The sequence below is a fragment of the Sinohyriopsis cumingii genome, chromosome 14, assembly GCF_028554795.1.
Source record: "Sinohyriopsis cumingii isolate HCF-2022 chromosome 14, ASM2855479v2, whole genome shotgun sequence".
In the NCBI taxonomy this organism is placed as follows: Eukaryota; Metazoa; Mollusca; class Bivalvia; order Unionida; family Unionidae; genus Sinohyriopsis; species Sinohyriopsis cumingii.
This window is the reverse complement of record NC_142974.1, coordinates 52548319-52562611: the sequence shown is the minus strand read 5'-3', so window position 1 is coordinate 52562611 and position 14293 is coordinate 52548319. Positions and strand designations below refer to the sequence as shown.

General features: G+C 31.3%; 1 long non-coding RNA gene across 3 annotated transcripts; it reads left to right on the top strand.

The window, feature by feature from the left end:
- The first annotated feature begins 3976 nt into the window (after positions 1–3976).
- On the top strand, positions 3977–13224 carry LOC149783804 (uncharacterized). Of its 3 annotated transcripts, none has more exons than XR_016413673.1 (4): positions 3977–4407; positions 7367–7480; positions 9926–10008; positions 10663–13224. It is a non-coding gene; the product is annotated as an uncharacterized LOC149783804 (long non-coding RNA). The 3 variants fall into 3 exon arrangements; XR_016413672.1 differs by having other exon boundaries at positions 3977–5437; XR_016413671.1 differs by having other exon boundaries at positions 3978–7480.
- The last annotated feature ends 1069 nt before the right edge of the window (positions 13225–14293 follow it).

Sequence of the window (14293 nt, the reverse complement as noted above, 5' to 3'; positions counted from 1 at the left end):
TACGTGATGAAACAGCTTTTGTTTCGATACGTCGTACAATATTGCTCAATGTTTAGTCTGTCCGAATAACGATAAAACACTAACGGTATGATTTCCTTTCTACTCGGATGAGAGAGAGTGAGAGAGAGAGAGATAGAGAGAGAGAAAGAGAGAGAGACAAAGAAAGCGAGAGAGGATTGAACTTTGCTAGTTAATGTCCAGATCCTCGTGTTTTGATCGTTCTTGTTTATAAACATGTGAAAAACTAATTTGCTAGACTCAGATTCATGTAAACGTGTTTACCTCTTTTAATTTAAATCTGAATATTTAATCTATACTAGAAGAGAATCATTAAGTATGTAATGTGTTGCCTACAAAACAAATGTCTCTAGTAAGGTAGATCATTAACTTTCTAAAATACATATATACTTACCATATAATAAGGAAGAAAAGTCAATAAACAATAGGAGTTAAGCATATATAACGATATGCAAATATATATTTAGTATCCACCCTTTGTGCATTTGTAGACTTTAAATGGCATTTATAATATATTATGTATCTAACCTTTATTCAAAACTGTAGATTATACTTTAAGATGAATATATATATTGATATTGCTTTTTGACACGAGAGTGATGTAGAAGGAGTACCTGCTTTTTATTTTGTTTGTAAGTTATTAATACGTTGTTTGAGTTCATGGTCTAAGCTTAGACTGTTCTAGAAGAGAACTTGTTTATAAATGTGATGGAAAATGACCCCCATCCTGGTCATCATATTGTGATTAAGTTTTATATAAAATTCTAAGTTAAACAAACGTCTCCTTTCCTATTTTAAAATCAACCTTGAAATCATGGATAGTTGTGTTCAAATATAATTTGAGATGAATAATTTATTCCAAGATATTTATCAAGAAAGTTGGCTCATCAACTCAACAAAAGCTAATGGCATATCATCAAAATCTATACAATAATTCACTCGGAACACAATATACTTTTGGACTTGTGATTTTATATCGGGAATGATCCAACAAGTTGTGCATGTATAAATAACCCAGCAGTCTAAATCTTCTCCCTATCATCATGAATGTCAAGAAAGATCCCATCCAACTTTGAAAAATGTGATTCTGTCGTATTGCTGTGATACGGAACATATAGGGATAATATTGTTAATTCGCTCGCGTTTGCTGTTTAGGAATGAGTCAAATAATCTTTAATTTTTTAACTATGAACTATCCGTTGAATTTATTGAAATAGAGACGTCTTTCAACAGAGGAGTCAGACATGAATCTTTTTGATCGTATCTCTAATTTCAAATGTTTTCCAAAGGCTTGTGAAGTAGCTTGAACTGATCTCCATTCTACTCAGTCGAAAATAAAGTATGAAACAACTATAGAGGAGAAAAGGTTTTACACTGATGATATATTTATGTCTCTCCTGCCGATACACCATAGTATATTATTGCTAAGTATCATGGTTGATATGTAATCAATAAGAAAGTAAGTAACGCCTTATATCATAAAAACTCACGGGGTGTGGGAAGAAATTGTGGTAGTGATAGCTCTGTTAATCATTCAGTCAATTGTCAATTTTGTTGTAACTGCTGTCTAGATAATTGCGATGATTGAATTCATTACTACATCATCAACAACAAGACCTAAAAATATCTCTTCGAAACCAATCAAAAAATTTTGATCTACCTATTTATGCAAATTTGACAATTAATATGGCTAAAAGCAAGTTTTGCCATGCCTGTTTTAAATTTGTAAGACTTACTGTTTGACAAGTTCAGTTAAACCTGTACAAGTTAAGGACATGACCAAATCTGAATTTCCTGTGCCTCTTAGTAATAAGCAACTAATCCGATGTTTGGGTATGGCTGGATATTAATATAAGATGTGCTTGAATTCGCCCATATTTGCTGAATTCTTACCAATTTTTGTTGATTAGGATTACATTTTATTGCCCTGACAAATATCATTTGGTTATAGAAAAATTAACGGCCATCCGTAAGAGTACAACAAGTTTTTCAACTGTTAAGTTTAGTGCGTTATTTAAAATTATCCGTTTGCAAGTGACGTTGAAGTTAATGGTGTATTGCACCAATAAGACAAAAATGGCGTGTATCATATAGCATGCTATTTTTTTAAGAAATTAAACCATACAAATTATTCCACAATCGAGAAGGAATGCGTTATGTTCTTGTCAGAATTTCAAACCTTTGAAGTATGTATCGGTTAAGCTCGGTTAAGCTCATCCTCTGATTATTATATTCAGTGATCAAAACCGCATTACTTTCAGTACAAATATTGGAAAAATAGAAATCGCAGATTTTTGAGGTGGAGTTGAATGTTGCAGGAATACATCATTGTCATTAGGCAAATCAATACACACACACACACACACATATATATATATATATATATATATATATATATATATATATATATATATATATTGTATCATTCCAAACGCATTATCCTATGTATATGTGTATATATATATATATATATATATATATATATATATATATATATATATATATATATATATATATATATATATATATATATATTTAGCTGACCCAAATTGAAAACTTATTGTATAAATTTTCCATTTCTTTATGATGCGGAGGTGCTATTTATATTTATATTGCTTTTTTAACTCTTGTGCGTCAGTGTAGATTGTAATGGTCATGTATAAATAACATATTACGGATCTAAATTTGGTGTGATTGCACATTGAGATAATGTAGACATCTTGAAAGTTATAGAATGCATACTTTCCTTTTTCTTGTTTGCCTGCAATAAACAAGTATTTCATAACAAACATTTTCGAGCAGTTGTATTTCTTGTCAGTTTTCCTTTCTTTAAGTTAATTTTCATTTAATATGAGAATAAACTTGTCAGTCAGTTACAACAAAGTGGTAATTACGGTTGAAACCGTTTGTTGTTTGTTCATCACAGGAAATGAAATTAGTGTATAATGACATGAAAATCTCAGAATATATCATCAGTGCTATGATGTCTTGTTTTTTAAAATATGCACATATCTTTCACTTTTAATCTAAATACTTGTATTTTTATTCTGCATTCCCTTTTAAGTGAAACATGAAATACTGTATTCATACGGTCGAATCGTTTTGAACAAAGAAAGGAAGAATATTTTATGCTTAAACTATTGTTTGCAAAATGTAAGTTTAATATATATTGGTCCTGGTAAATGCAATCTGCGATAAGTCACCGAATCATATAACATTTATCCATGGTGAAACCTAGCCTTGGTCTCTAGTGTATCCAATAGCAATACCACAACAAATTTGAAAATATATATTTATAATTATATGCTTGTAGCATGTTATGAAATAGATTTCAGACTTTTTTCTTCAGGATTTTAGCATATGAGATAGACATCGTTGTCTCACAAATGATTCTTCCTGATTCAGCTTGTATCTTTATTGTTTCTTCCTTCTCCTACTTCGCGATCAAATTTGTTCATACTCAGAATAATTCGTATCAAAGAGATAAAACGAAGTTCTAATAATGTTTTAATGAGTTTGAATTTAAAACATCGTAATATTGGTATGCTTGTCATTGTAATTATGCCTATTTTCTGTGTATTTTTATGCCTAAATATAATATCGTCATTAGTTAATCCCACACGTTTTGAAGATCTTATATTCCTAATAAGAGTATAAGTCATTAAATGCGGTAGTTATTTTTCCTTTCCAGATTTTCTAGATATGATTATTGATTTGGCCTTGCTTGATTTACATGTAATACCCACTCGTCTTCCAGATTGCTTTTATGTAGGACCTCGTTTAGAACTCAAGCAACTAGGGTTACGTCATCCACTTTCATTAATAGTGATCTGTTATCAAGCAAATAGTCTCTTGGTGATGTGTACATTGTCTGATTGACAATGTCGTTAATATACATTACAAATAAGAATTGTCCAAGTGTAGACCATTCAGGCACATCGGCTGTGTCATTTTGATTTGCTGTAGTGCTTCTTTAATAAGATATGGTAGTTTTACGACCATGATTTAACTAATAAAATAGAATTGCTATATTACATCCTAATAAATATGTAAGCGAGGTATGTGTTCATTCGTTTACATGATAATGATATCATAACCTTAAACAAATGAAAGTAAAATCACCACGAACGCTTTAATATTAGAAACTAAATTAGAACATGCAATTAGGTTCAGAGTTGTATTACTGTGTTATTAATGTTATCTCAAAATTTGGGTATGAGTTTATTGTGATTTAGACCTGTGTGATGAAACGTTTTAGGTTTCGTTTCTACATGTGTGAAACTGCCCTTAACAGTGTGTCTGAATAAAAATACAATACTAATTATACGTATTATTTTCTTTCAGGAGGTAAGTTCTTATATACATAATGAATGTACGCCATGAAATTACGTAAGTAAATGTATCTGTTTCTTTGAGGTGTTCCACTGACATTGGAATCAATTACGTATATTATATACATGATGTCTATAGTGTTCGCGCTAGAGCACATAAAATATTTAACACAAATTGCAACGAACATGTGAACCGAGCTTTAAGTATCGCTTTTAAATAACATTGTTTAATTCGCAGTATAAATTTGTCTACGTGCAACATTGCTAATGGTAATTGTAACAGAATCTGACAATGCTCTGGCCATATATTAATAGTAAAAATCCTTAAAACAGACAACATATGTGACATATTTATGTATGATGGATGCGGTTTGTGCAATTTTACACCATATATATTTAGTTTGTTGGGTTCAATAATGACAAAATAAGAAATTTATGCAAGGATTATGGATATAACCTAATGTACCAATTAATGTGGTAAAATTTAGATAGTCCTTCTGCGCACAGAGAATGTAATCTGTACAAAACGATGCAGCTGGAGAGCTTTTGCACTAAGAATTAAATATTCCGTTTTTACAGAAGTGGTGCGCCTGGTACTGACACGTTTGTTGATATCTTTCAACGAGAAATTAAACTCTCGATTAGACATATTTGTATGTCGTAGCTGAATGTCTGATATTTTATTACCATTCCTTAATTATGTCCTACACTTTGCGATTAACAATGGGCACTCTGATTTGTCAGGGTTCAAGAGATTTATTTTGACCCACTACTTCCGCAGACGTAAAATCATTCACCATCCATCAACTCGATGATATCTTCACAGATGTAGTTCACTGAAATAAATGCAATACAAGCACACTGCAATCCCACTATATGGCACAAATTGTGCAAATCTCTAATGCAAACGTGGTTTAATGTTTCATACCATTGTTTCAGGTTTGAAAAAAGGAACATAATTAGATGAATAAAGGTGTTATTGCGTAGGACGAAATGCATATTTGCAGCAAAGTTGGAAAAGGGATGGGATTCCAAACCTGGGGAGTCATAGTTTCCGTCCCACTCAGAACCCGAACTTAATTCATTCCGTAATTTCCTTTCTTGAACTTTATCATATAAATAATAACATACCAAAGTACTTAACACTCATTCTTAAAAACAGGTTTAAAAAATATATCCCTACTAAAATGACTAAAACAGATATAAAGTTCCATGAAATTTTGAAATGGATGCTGATAACATATTTCTTGAAAACAATATATTCGATCGTGCACGTAAAATTATGACTATATCGCATTATAATTATTTTTCAATCATAACGATTATTTTATTGATACTTAAAAATATGCATCACAGAGTCAGTTGGAACCGTATTGTACATCTTTCATAGTTGGCAGTTTTAAATAATTCATCTTTCCTAATTCCTTATAATAAGCTTTTGACCTAAAGAAAAACGACAATCTAGTCGTATTGAGCTAGGTGATACCTTTCTGTTTGGTAGTCATATAGTGATGGTACCTGAATACTTTTGACAAAGTTACATTATTCTTTTTGTCTTATCATTATGTCCTTATCATTGTTAGCTTGAAGTAATATTTACATGTAACTCTGTGTATAACGTCACTCTCAACATTTTATATCATATTTACAAAAGGCATGAACCTGCTAAAGCTATTTGTTGTGTTTGTGACCGATCATTCGATTACGTGAATGTACCAAATTAAGACAAAATTACCACTTGCTTGTATTTACTCTTTGATTTAACAAAACGGAGACGTGATACGATAAACGTGCTGTGATTTATTTGGTTGATACCTTATACAATGATTATTTCAACTGATTGATTAATTAAGTTTGAAATTGTGCATTATACACTGATATACAAACGGCAAACATTCAAAACAATGTTCACAATAATGACTATTAATGTCATGATTCAGCAACTTCAATCACTGTACATTTTTTCCTAAATAGTGGAATAGTTTCTTCTATGTCGAGGATCAAATCCTATAAACTAACTGTTATCTACATACATAACAAAACACACTTAGGGAAAAAAATGTAAAGATTCATGCCATTTTTATGATACGCATCACCCAAATACAATAATTAAATTCCATGTAAAGTCCATATAAGAAAATATTCACATTTTCTCAGATTGTTGTCAAATTTGTTTGCCATACCTCTGTTTTGAGTATACGGTACCACAGCAAATCCATATGGCATTAAATTTACGTCTTTCCCAATACTTTTCTTTCGTTTCACCTATTAATATCAAGTCTCTCGAATATTTCATATTGCAAATCCTCTAATCACTCCCATTCCAGCCAAGAAAAAGCAGCTTGAGCAATCCTCGTTGTATTCTCTCCACACCACTGACAATACCCTTATTATAAGCATGGCTGATATTCCTCTTGAAAATTGGTGCACGTAATCATCGGTTTAGTTTTGTTTATATTAAAGGTACGAATAATTCTTATCAGACTAAAATTTGGTTTTGTCTACGTCTTCCATCAGAACTCAAGCAGCCATGTTCTGGAGTTCCACAATCGTTAATAATGAAGTGGCATCAGAAAATAGTCTCGTACTCGACTGAATATCAGTGATACTATATTTGATATAAAATAAACGAAAATGGTCCAGGCATCGATTTTTGAGCACACTAACCCTGACATTTAGTTAATTTTTGTCGATGGTGATATGATAACGACTTAAATAATGCAACCTAAACTCAGTCAAAGTAGCTCACATTGAGTATATAAATTCGTCATTATATCTTATTAAAAACAAATACTTTGTATATATTTATAAATGATTACAATGTGATTGAAATACTACTGGTTCCAAAAGAAATCACGTTGCACTCTCTAATATCTGAAAACATCACTTTCATGTATGTTGATTGACGTCTCTTTGATGACTGACGCTTTGTTTTATTTCAACATATCATGCCAACTGTATTTAAAGTACATCTGAATGATTATACAGTACTAATTGTCCACTTTCGTTTATTTCAGAGGGTAAGTACCGTTATTCACATTGAACAATGGTCCTGACGTTAAGTAACGAATCTCACCTGATTCGTTGATGCGTTCTGCTAACATATTGGGCAGAAAGGTGAAGTTTCTTGTGTAAGATCTAGTTAAACTTAGTTCCGTCTAGTAAAATGACAAATTGAGGAATATACACACTTAATGATATTTATAACAATGACATGCTACAATACATATATATTTGTAGGGTATGGAGTGTTTCTGTTTATGGCAACATATCTCAATTTTTATATGATACAACATAATTGTCTTTAACAAGTCCTGGAGAGAAGGTTCATTTGGGACGATTATCAGTATAAAAAACATTTGGCAAAGAAGGTGCAGATAATAATTATTTGCAATGTTCTGTAGTTTAAATTCAGTGGTATATTTTGTCTGTTATAATATAGCTTTAACGCAATATCAACGTATTAACCTCAACTGTTCTGGCAGAATAAAAACCAGCAATTTGAAGACAGCATTAATAATTGATGTAATACTTAATCCTTACCATTGTTTACATTATTATTTTAACTGAAACATTTTAGTTCACTATTGATTTACATTTGTCCAATTGAAATGTAGAATAATTCAATATTTTGAAAATCGATACTCTCATTCCGTATAATTTTCTTTTCACTAATAACTTCAAATAAAACACACATTGGTTTACTTACGTTTTTATTCCGACATGTTTGATGGAATTAACGCATGGTAGTGCTAGAAAATTGATATTGTACGAATTCGCCATAAATGTCAAATAGGTATTACATTTAAATTCGTCAGTAAAAATACGATCGCTCTAGTTCTGAATAATACATTATGATATCCGTAGTAAATGATGACTTATATCTGTAGTTACAGGAAACTGATCATTTCATATTGACGTATCTGGTCACACCTGTTAGGGTGCTGGTATAAAACTGAGTGACTAATCTAATAATATACGTTTTGCATTTTCGTATTTCAAATCACCATATATATATTCTTGATAGCAAGTCTTCATATATATAGTTGTGGTAATAGCTATATACTTATATTGTCAAATTGTGAATTATACCCTGTAATTTAATGCTTTTCAGTATCTAAGAAAGTAATGTTTTCCAACTAATCCATTATGTGTTCTAATCCTAATTTATGCAAGATATTGCACTTTTTCGTTCCAACTGTACATATTAAATTGCGTATAGTGAAGAATATCAAGTATAAATACATTTAAGGTATGACCAGAAAAATGCACAAAAAATGGAAATGATTGGACTTGGAATTTAGATGGGTCGTATATTTGGCAGCAAATTTTAATTTTTTTGACTGGTATGCTAGAGAAACTAATAAATATTACTGTTTGGGGAAATACAACTATTACCAGGTAAATTCTATAATCTGAATGCCAATAATGAAAATTATGTCTTGTAACAAAAATAACAAATACATCCCCTCCCCTGTTTTAGTTAAATGATAATGAAATTAATGCTCATTCATACTGATACTACGTCCTTGCAAAAGGCAGATAATCAGTTTAAATGCTGACGGGCCATTATGATCATTTTACTGTGTTTAGAAGATAATTCATACATATATCTTGACATCGGGGTTCGTTTTTGTTTTCAGAAACATAATAGTCAATAGATTGCTCACATTAATCGAAAACATATCATTTATGTTCCTAGTTAGATAAAATATTTTACAACAAGTATTTCAGCATCGTTCAATTAAATTGATAATTCGGTTATTTCGGCGCATGCAATTTAATTACCCACTTATTTTTAGAAGAAACAGTGGCAGTATACATAAGCATGTTTGATATTGACTGTCACTCAACAAAACAAATTTAGTATGTGTTAAATTTGTTTTCGCCACCGGGCACAAGTTAATATTACTCGTGTCAAATAATGAGGTTGAACTGGCGGTTAGATACAGCTACAAAGATAAACGAGTCTCCGTATACGCTGTTAAAACAGTATATAATTAATGCATTTTACGATAGAGATATGATTCTCTGATGTAAGGGTGATGCTTACGATTGAATGTAAATATATGTAAATGATACATTCCAAATATTAGGATTGAATATATGTGTACGACGTACGCGGCTTTTATTAAATATTGTATAAAAAGTAAATCTGATGCATATGCATCTGATTGGAAATTTAATTTTGTAAGATTTTTTTATGAGACCTTACTACAGTTTTGTTTTCAAATCATACCTAATAAATTTCACATCATGTATATGTTTGGACAATAGCTGATAGTCTGGAAATCTTGGGTTTGATACTTATTTATGTCCTTAAGATGCAAATGTATATATGTATAAAATTTGTATGTCAGACTTGAACTAGCCTAATGCTTGAATGTTGTTTGTATAAGAATAAACCTACACACACACACACCTGTATGTCGACTGTATGTGACAGACGGATGGATCCATGCGAGTATTCAATATACAGCACTAGATAAGTCAGCTGTTGAAAATGGGTAAATTAATGGTTCTATCAAATTTCCTTCCTTTTGCTCTTTTCCGGCACTTTATTATTTCTGTTTCAGTGTTCTAATTGTTTTGGAGTTCTTCCTGGCTTTCCATGCTTTACCATTGGTGATCGCTGCGAATGTAGGAACAAAAAATGAAAGTATGCAGAAATAATGGTTGTACAGATGGTTGAAGAATTGACAAAAATGATTAATGATTGACTGAAACACCAGTTTTATAATACATAACACTACAACAATACATTTTAATACAATATTTATTATTTTATTAATATGATTAATCAACTTTTTTCTTCTTTGGCTGAAAAGAGGGTCACCATTTATTAAAGACATTTAGATAAGCATATTAAGACAGATACAATAGCAGGAACCAAGGCCGGCTTCAAAATGCTACATTGCTTTGAAAAAGATTATGAAGTTTTTTCTGTAACATTTCTTCTATAGACATATTATGTGTATTTGTTACCAAAAGTGCATGATCACAGGGTTTAACCAGTTATTATTAACTAGGCAGTCTTGAAGTATCCGACCGAAAATAACATGTCAATTCCTCAACAAGGCTTAGCCAAAGAGCAACAAAATATGATTGCAAAATAATATTTAGTGGCATTTTATTCTTTTACTATGTAACCATATATGTTTCATAAGCAAAAAATATGTCGTTTACATGAGGTAAGATAATAACTTTTAAAAGTGATTCAGATATTCTGATGTATTTAAAATTTTATTAGTAAGAACGAAATAGAGTTAATTTCTGCGTTCGTATAACAGGAAATTTTATTTCTCTGTTTTAGTCTTCTGGATGGTGTCTTGCATACATGGTAAAGAGATTGTCGCAGAAGGAGACACGACTAGTCCCGAAAAAAAATATGTATGTGATGTCAAGCAAACAATGAAAAACGAAACCGTTTTGTTTAAGGATTTCAAAATTATTGATCTTAACCTTTCTTCGAGTTATATGTTGCTTTATTATTTAAGGGTTTTGATTCTACTTAAACGTGATGTTCTTACTATAAGCAGAACACAAATGCATCAACGGAGCCAGTGAAGCGTTTATTTGTGACACTAAACCCAACTGGAACGTTTACAAGCCCCCTCACTCCCACCCCACTCACCAGCGTACTCCAATCCTAAGGGACTAAAAAATATTTATGAAATGATAGGAACAAATATATTTCTCCATTTCAACAAGTCCTAAGGTAGGCATAACGCCAAACCAACGTAAAAATTGTGGACAGTTATAACGGATTTTCCTGACGTAAATTATAACATTTGATCAATCAAAAAGCACGTGACATTCCATGACCTCATTATGTAATGACAATGTGTAGGCATTTTATTTTGATCTCTTGTAAAATGTAGCAAGTTTGATATTCTTTACTGCACTTTATACGACACATCGCCTTAACAGTTATGATTTGTTTCTCTGTTATTGGGTACCTGGCTAATCTTTCAACTTGACGCGCTTACACAAATACATTCACATTCATATTTTGATTACACAAAAGCCCATACTGTATGGGATAATGTGTATAGAAGGGAATGAATTGATTATATATCATCGGAGTGTGTATGTTAATTTCTTTATAGTTTTTAATGTGGCCCCCATCTTAAATAAGTTTAATTTGTAATGCTCTTTATTAGCTTTAATTTCATTTAAGAAATTTCTTTCTATGATCATGTCACAATCATGACTGAAAGATTTAAAAGTATTAGTCCCATTTATTATATTAAAGATTCTATATATATATATATATATATATATATATATATATATATATATATATATATCAGATTGTATCCATCGTTAATTATAGCTAATGCATTGTACTCATGCTAGCCACTTGAATGTAATCCAGAAAACATTATATTTAGTCACACGTTCTTCAGTGAAGTGTACCTACAGGCTTGTATTACGTTTTACTTTGTGAGAAGGAAGTATATTCTTACTTAAATATTTATGAATATGATGTTATTGGGAATGTTTTCATTATCAGTTTTCGAAGCTACTTTGCATATATGCTATAAGTTAGAGTATGTTTCTAATGTATCGCCCCATTAAATATGGGAAATAGCAATATATTATATTAGTATTGGTATGTTTGTTCAAATGTCTGGCTTCTGTAACAGAGACGTAAAGATGTTAGGCTGCTTGTTTCTGTTACAACTTTCTTAACTCAACTTAATAATATTTTGCCATATTTGTTTAATGTTTGTGGAATGTCATCCAGTGAGAGTTTAGGAATATATAAATGAAATCTGGAAAACGGTTTTTGTGCAAAGCCATCCATGGAGTATATATTAAAACTTCCGTTTTGTATCTGATTTGGTTTAGACTGTACACAACGCATGAACCGTACACCACTTTATGAATCGTTATTCTGTACATTTGCGGGTGATTTGACAATGTCGTTTGATAGTTTGCATAATGTGTACAATATAAAGAACATCTGAAACTATTTAGTAGAATGTATCTTTCTTATGCACCTGATATTGTAACTTTACAATTTAAGCAAAACGGAATAGCCATAAAAAACGTTTTGTCCAAATATTTATGTTTTTATCTTTTTTGTAAACCATGTTCTCGTATGTTTTATATACATGCAATGTTTGTTAACCACGGTTCGTTCCAATTTTCAAATATGGAGCACAGAACGTCAGTTGGCATTCAAGATCATAGTTATCGAATAGACATTTTAATTTTCTGAGTGGAAACATATGTTATGCCGTACAGTGTCTGTATAGCCGTATGTATGGTTAAAAATATTTTAAATATCAAACACTGTCGATCCGATTTAGTAAAGACAATAACATTAATTATATCCCATACATTAGAAGATTAGAAATTCTTCCGCTGATGATAAACAAGACTAAAACAATTTACATGAAAGACTGTTGTGATTTGTCAAAGACACGCAATACATTAGGCCGACTCAGGCAGACATATGTTTCATATATTAGGGTGAAAACAGCAAATATTCTTCTTAAAGAATTGAGAAAAACTGCAGCATGAAGTCAGTGTTATTCAAAACAGCAGAAGATATGGTGTTTTACCTGACCGATCTTTTTATTTTTTGTTTAAAGGAAAACATATGACCTCACTTGCTGCCTTGATTCCTATGATTTAGCTGCTCTTGGAAAAGGGTGGAGAGATAGAAGGGGTAAACAATAAAACGTGGTAATTGTTTCATGTATTAATATGATATATAAATTATTGCGGTTCATAAAACTGTTTTGTCGTACGATCCTTCCTATGTTAAGCCTCAGATTGAACATGAATAACTATATATTTAATGGTATTGTAAATATGCATTCAAAGAAACAGGAGATAAAATGAAATAAAATATAAAACACAATTCTTTATTTATTTATCATATGTAGATATACCATATATCTTTAATATTCTCTCCTATCTTTGATAACATTGTTATACAGGTATATCTTCACAAACGCATCACAATAATATTGCCAAACATGTTTATGATAAGTTTGAATTCTTTATGATTTTGGAACAAAAGAGCAAACTGGTGTAGCAAGTGTTGTCAAAAGTAGTATGCTGATGATTAAGAAAGAAAGAAGAGTTTAGGAAATAAACACGAAGAAACTGAGGTAGATCAGTTTGAATTATTACTTGCTGTCCTGGTATTTGTGGAAGAAGAAATTTAAATATAAGCAGCAATACAAATTCTCATTACATGCCTTAACAGGAGTATCTGCCATCTTTAATCTGATTTAAATAATATAAACTGAAATGAGGATGTAACATATGAAGTAAACACTTAAGGAAATGGAACAGAGAAACTCGAGGCAGCTTGCACTTGAAAAAATACAAGTTTATATCTGAGTGAGGAAGTGATTGAACAATGTAGGGACACCGTCAACAAATGACGTGAAGCGCTGGACAGTACTAATCAAGCAGTTAAAGAGTCTCTATGCAAAATTTAAAACCATTAACATAGATACACCGCACTATATTAAAGATAATAGCGATGTAAACTTTGCAATAAATCAATATATATGTGATATGGTGTAGAAATTGATGAATATTTAACATACTAATATTATAATGTCGTATCAACATGTCAATGTCACCCGGATACCCGGTCAGATTAAAAAGCTACAATCGGCATCTAAGAAGAATTGCTGATCAACAATATAGCTGAGATCAGTGGTGTTGCAGTGCCTTAATGTACACTCGTTGACTGAGTATCAGTTCAAACATTACAGTGACTGGTGTGACACGTGATCTTTCTGCGAGCACAATCAACGATGCAACAACGAATGGTGGTATATTTCCATTTTTAGCAGCGATAACAGCATTAATAGCAAACGGTTGAAAACAACAAAAAGGATAGGGTCTAAGATTGAGAAAAACGCGGTACGGTTAAGATCTGCGACTGCCAGAATTTTTTCGCTGAAAATCCC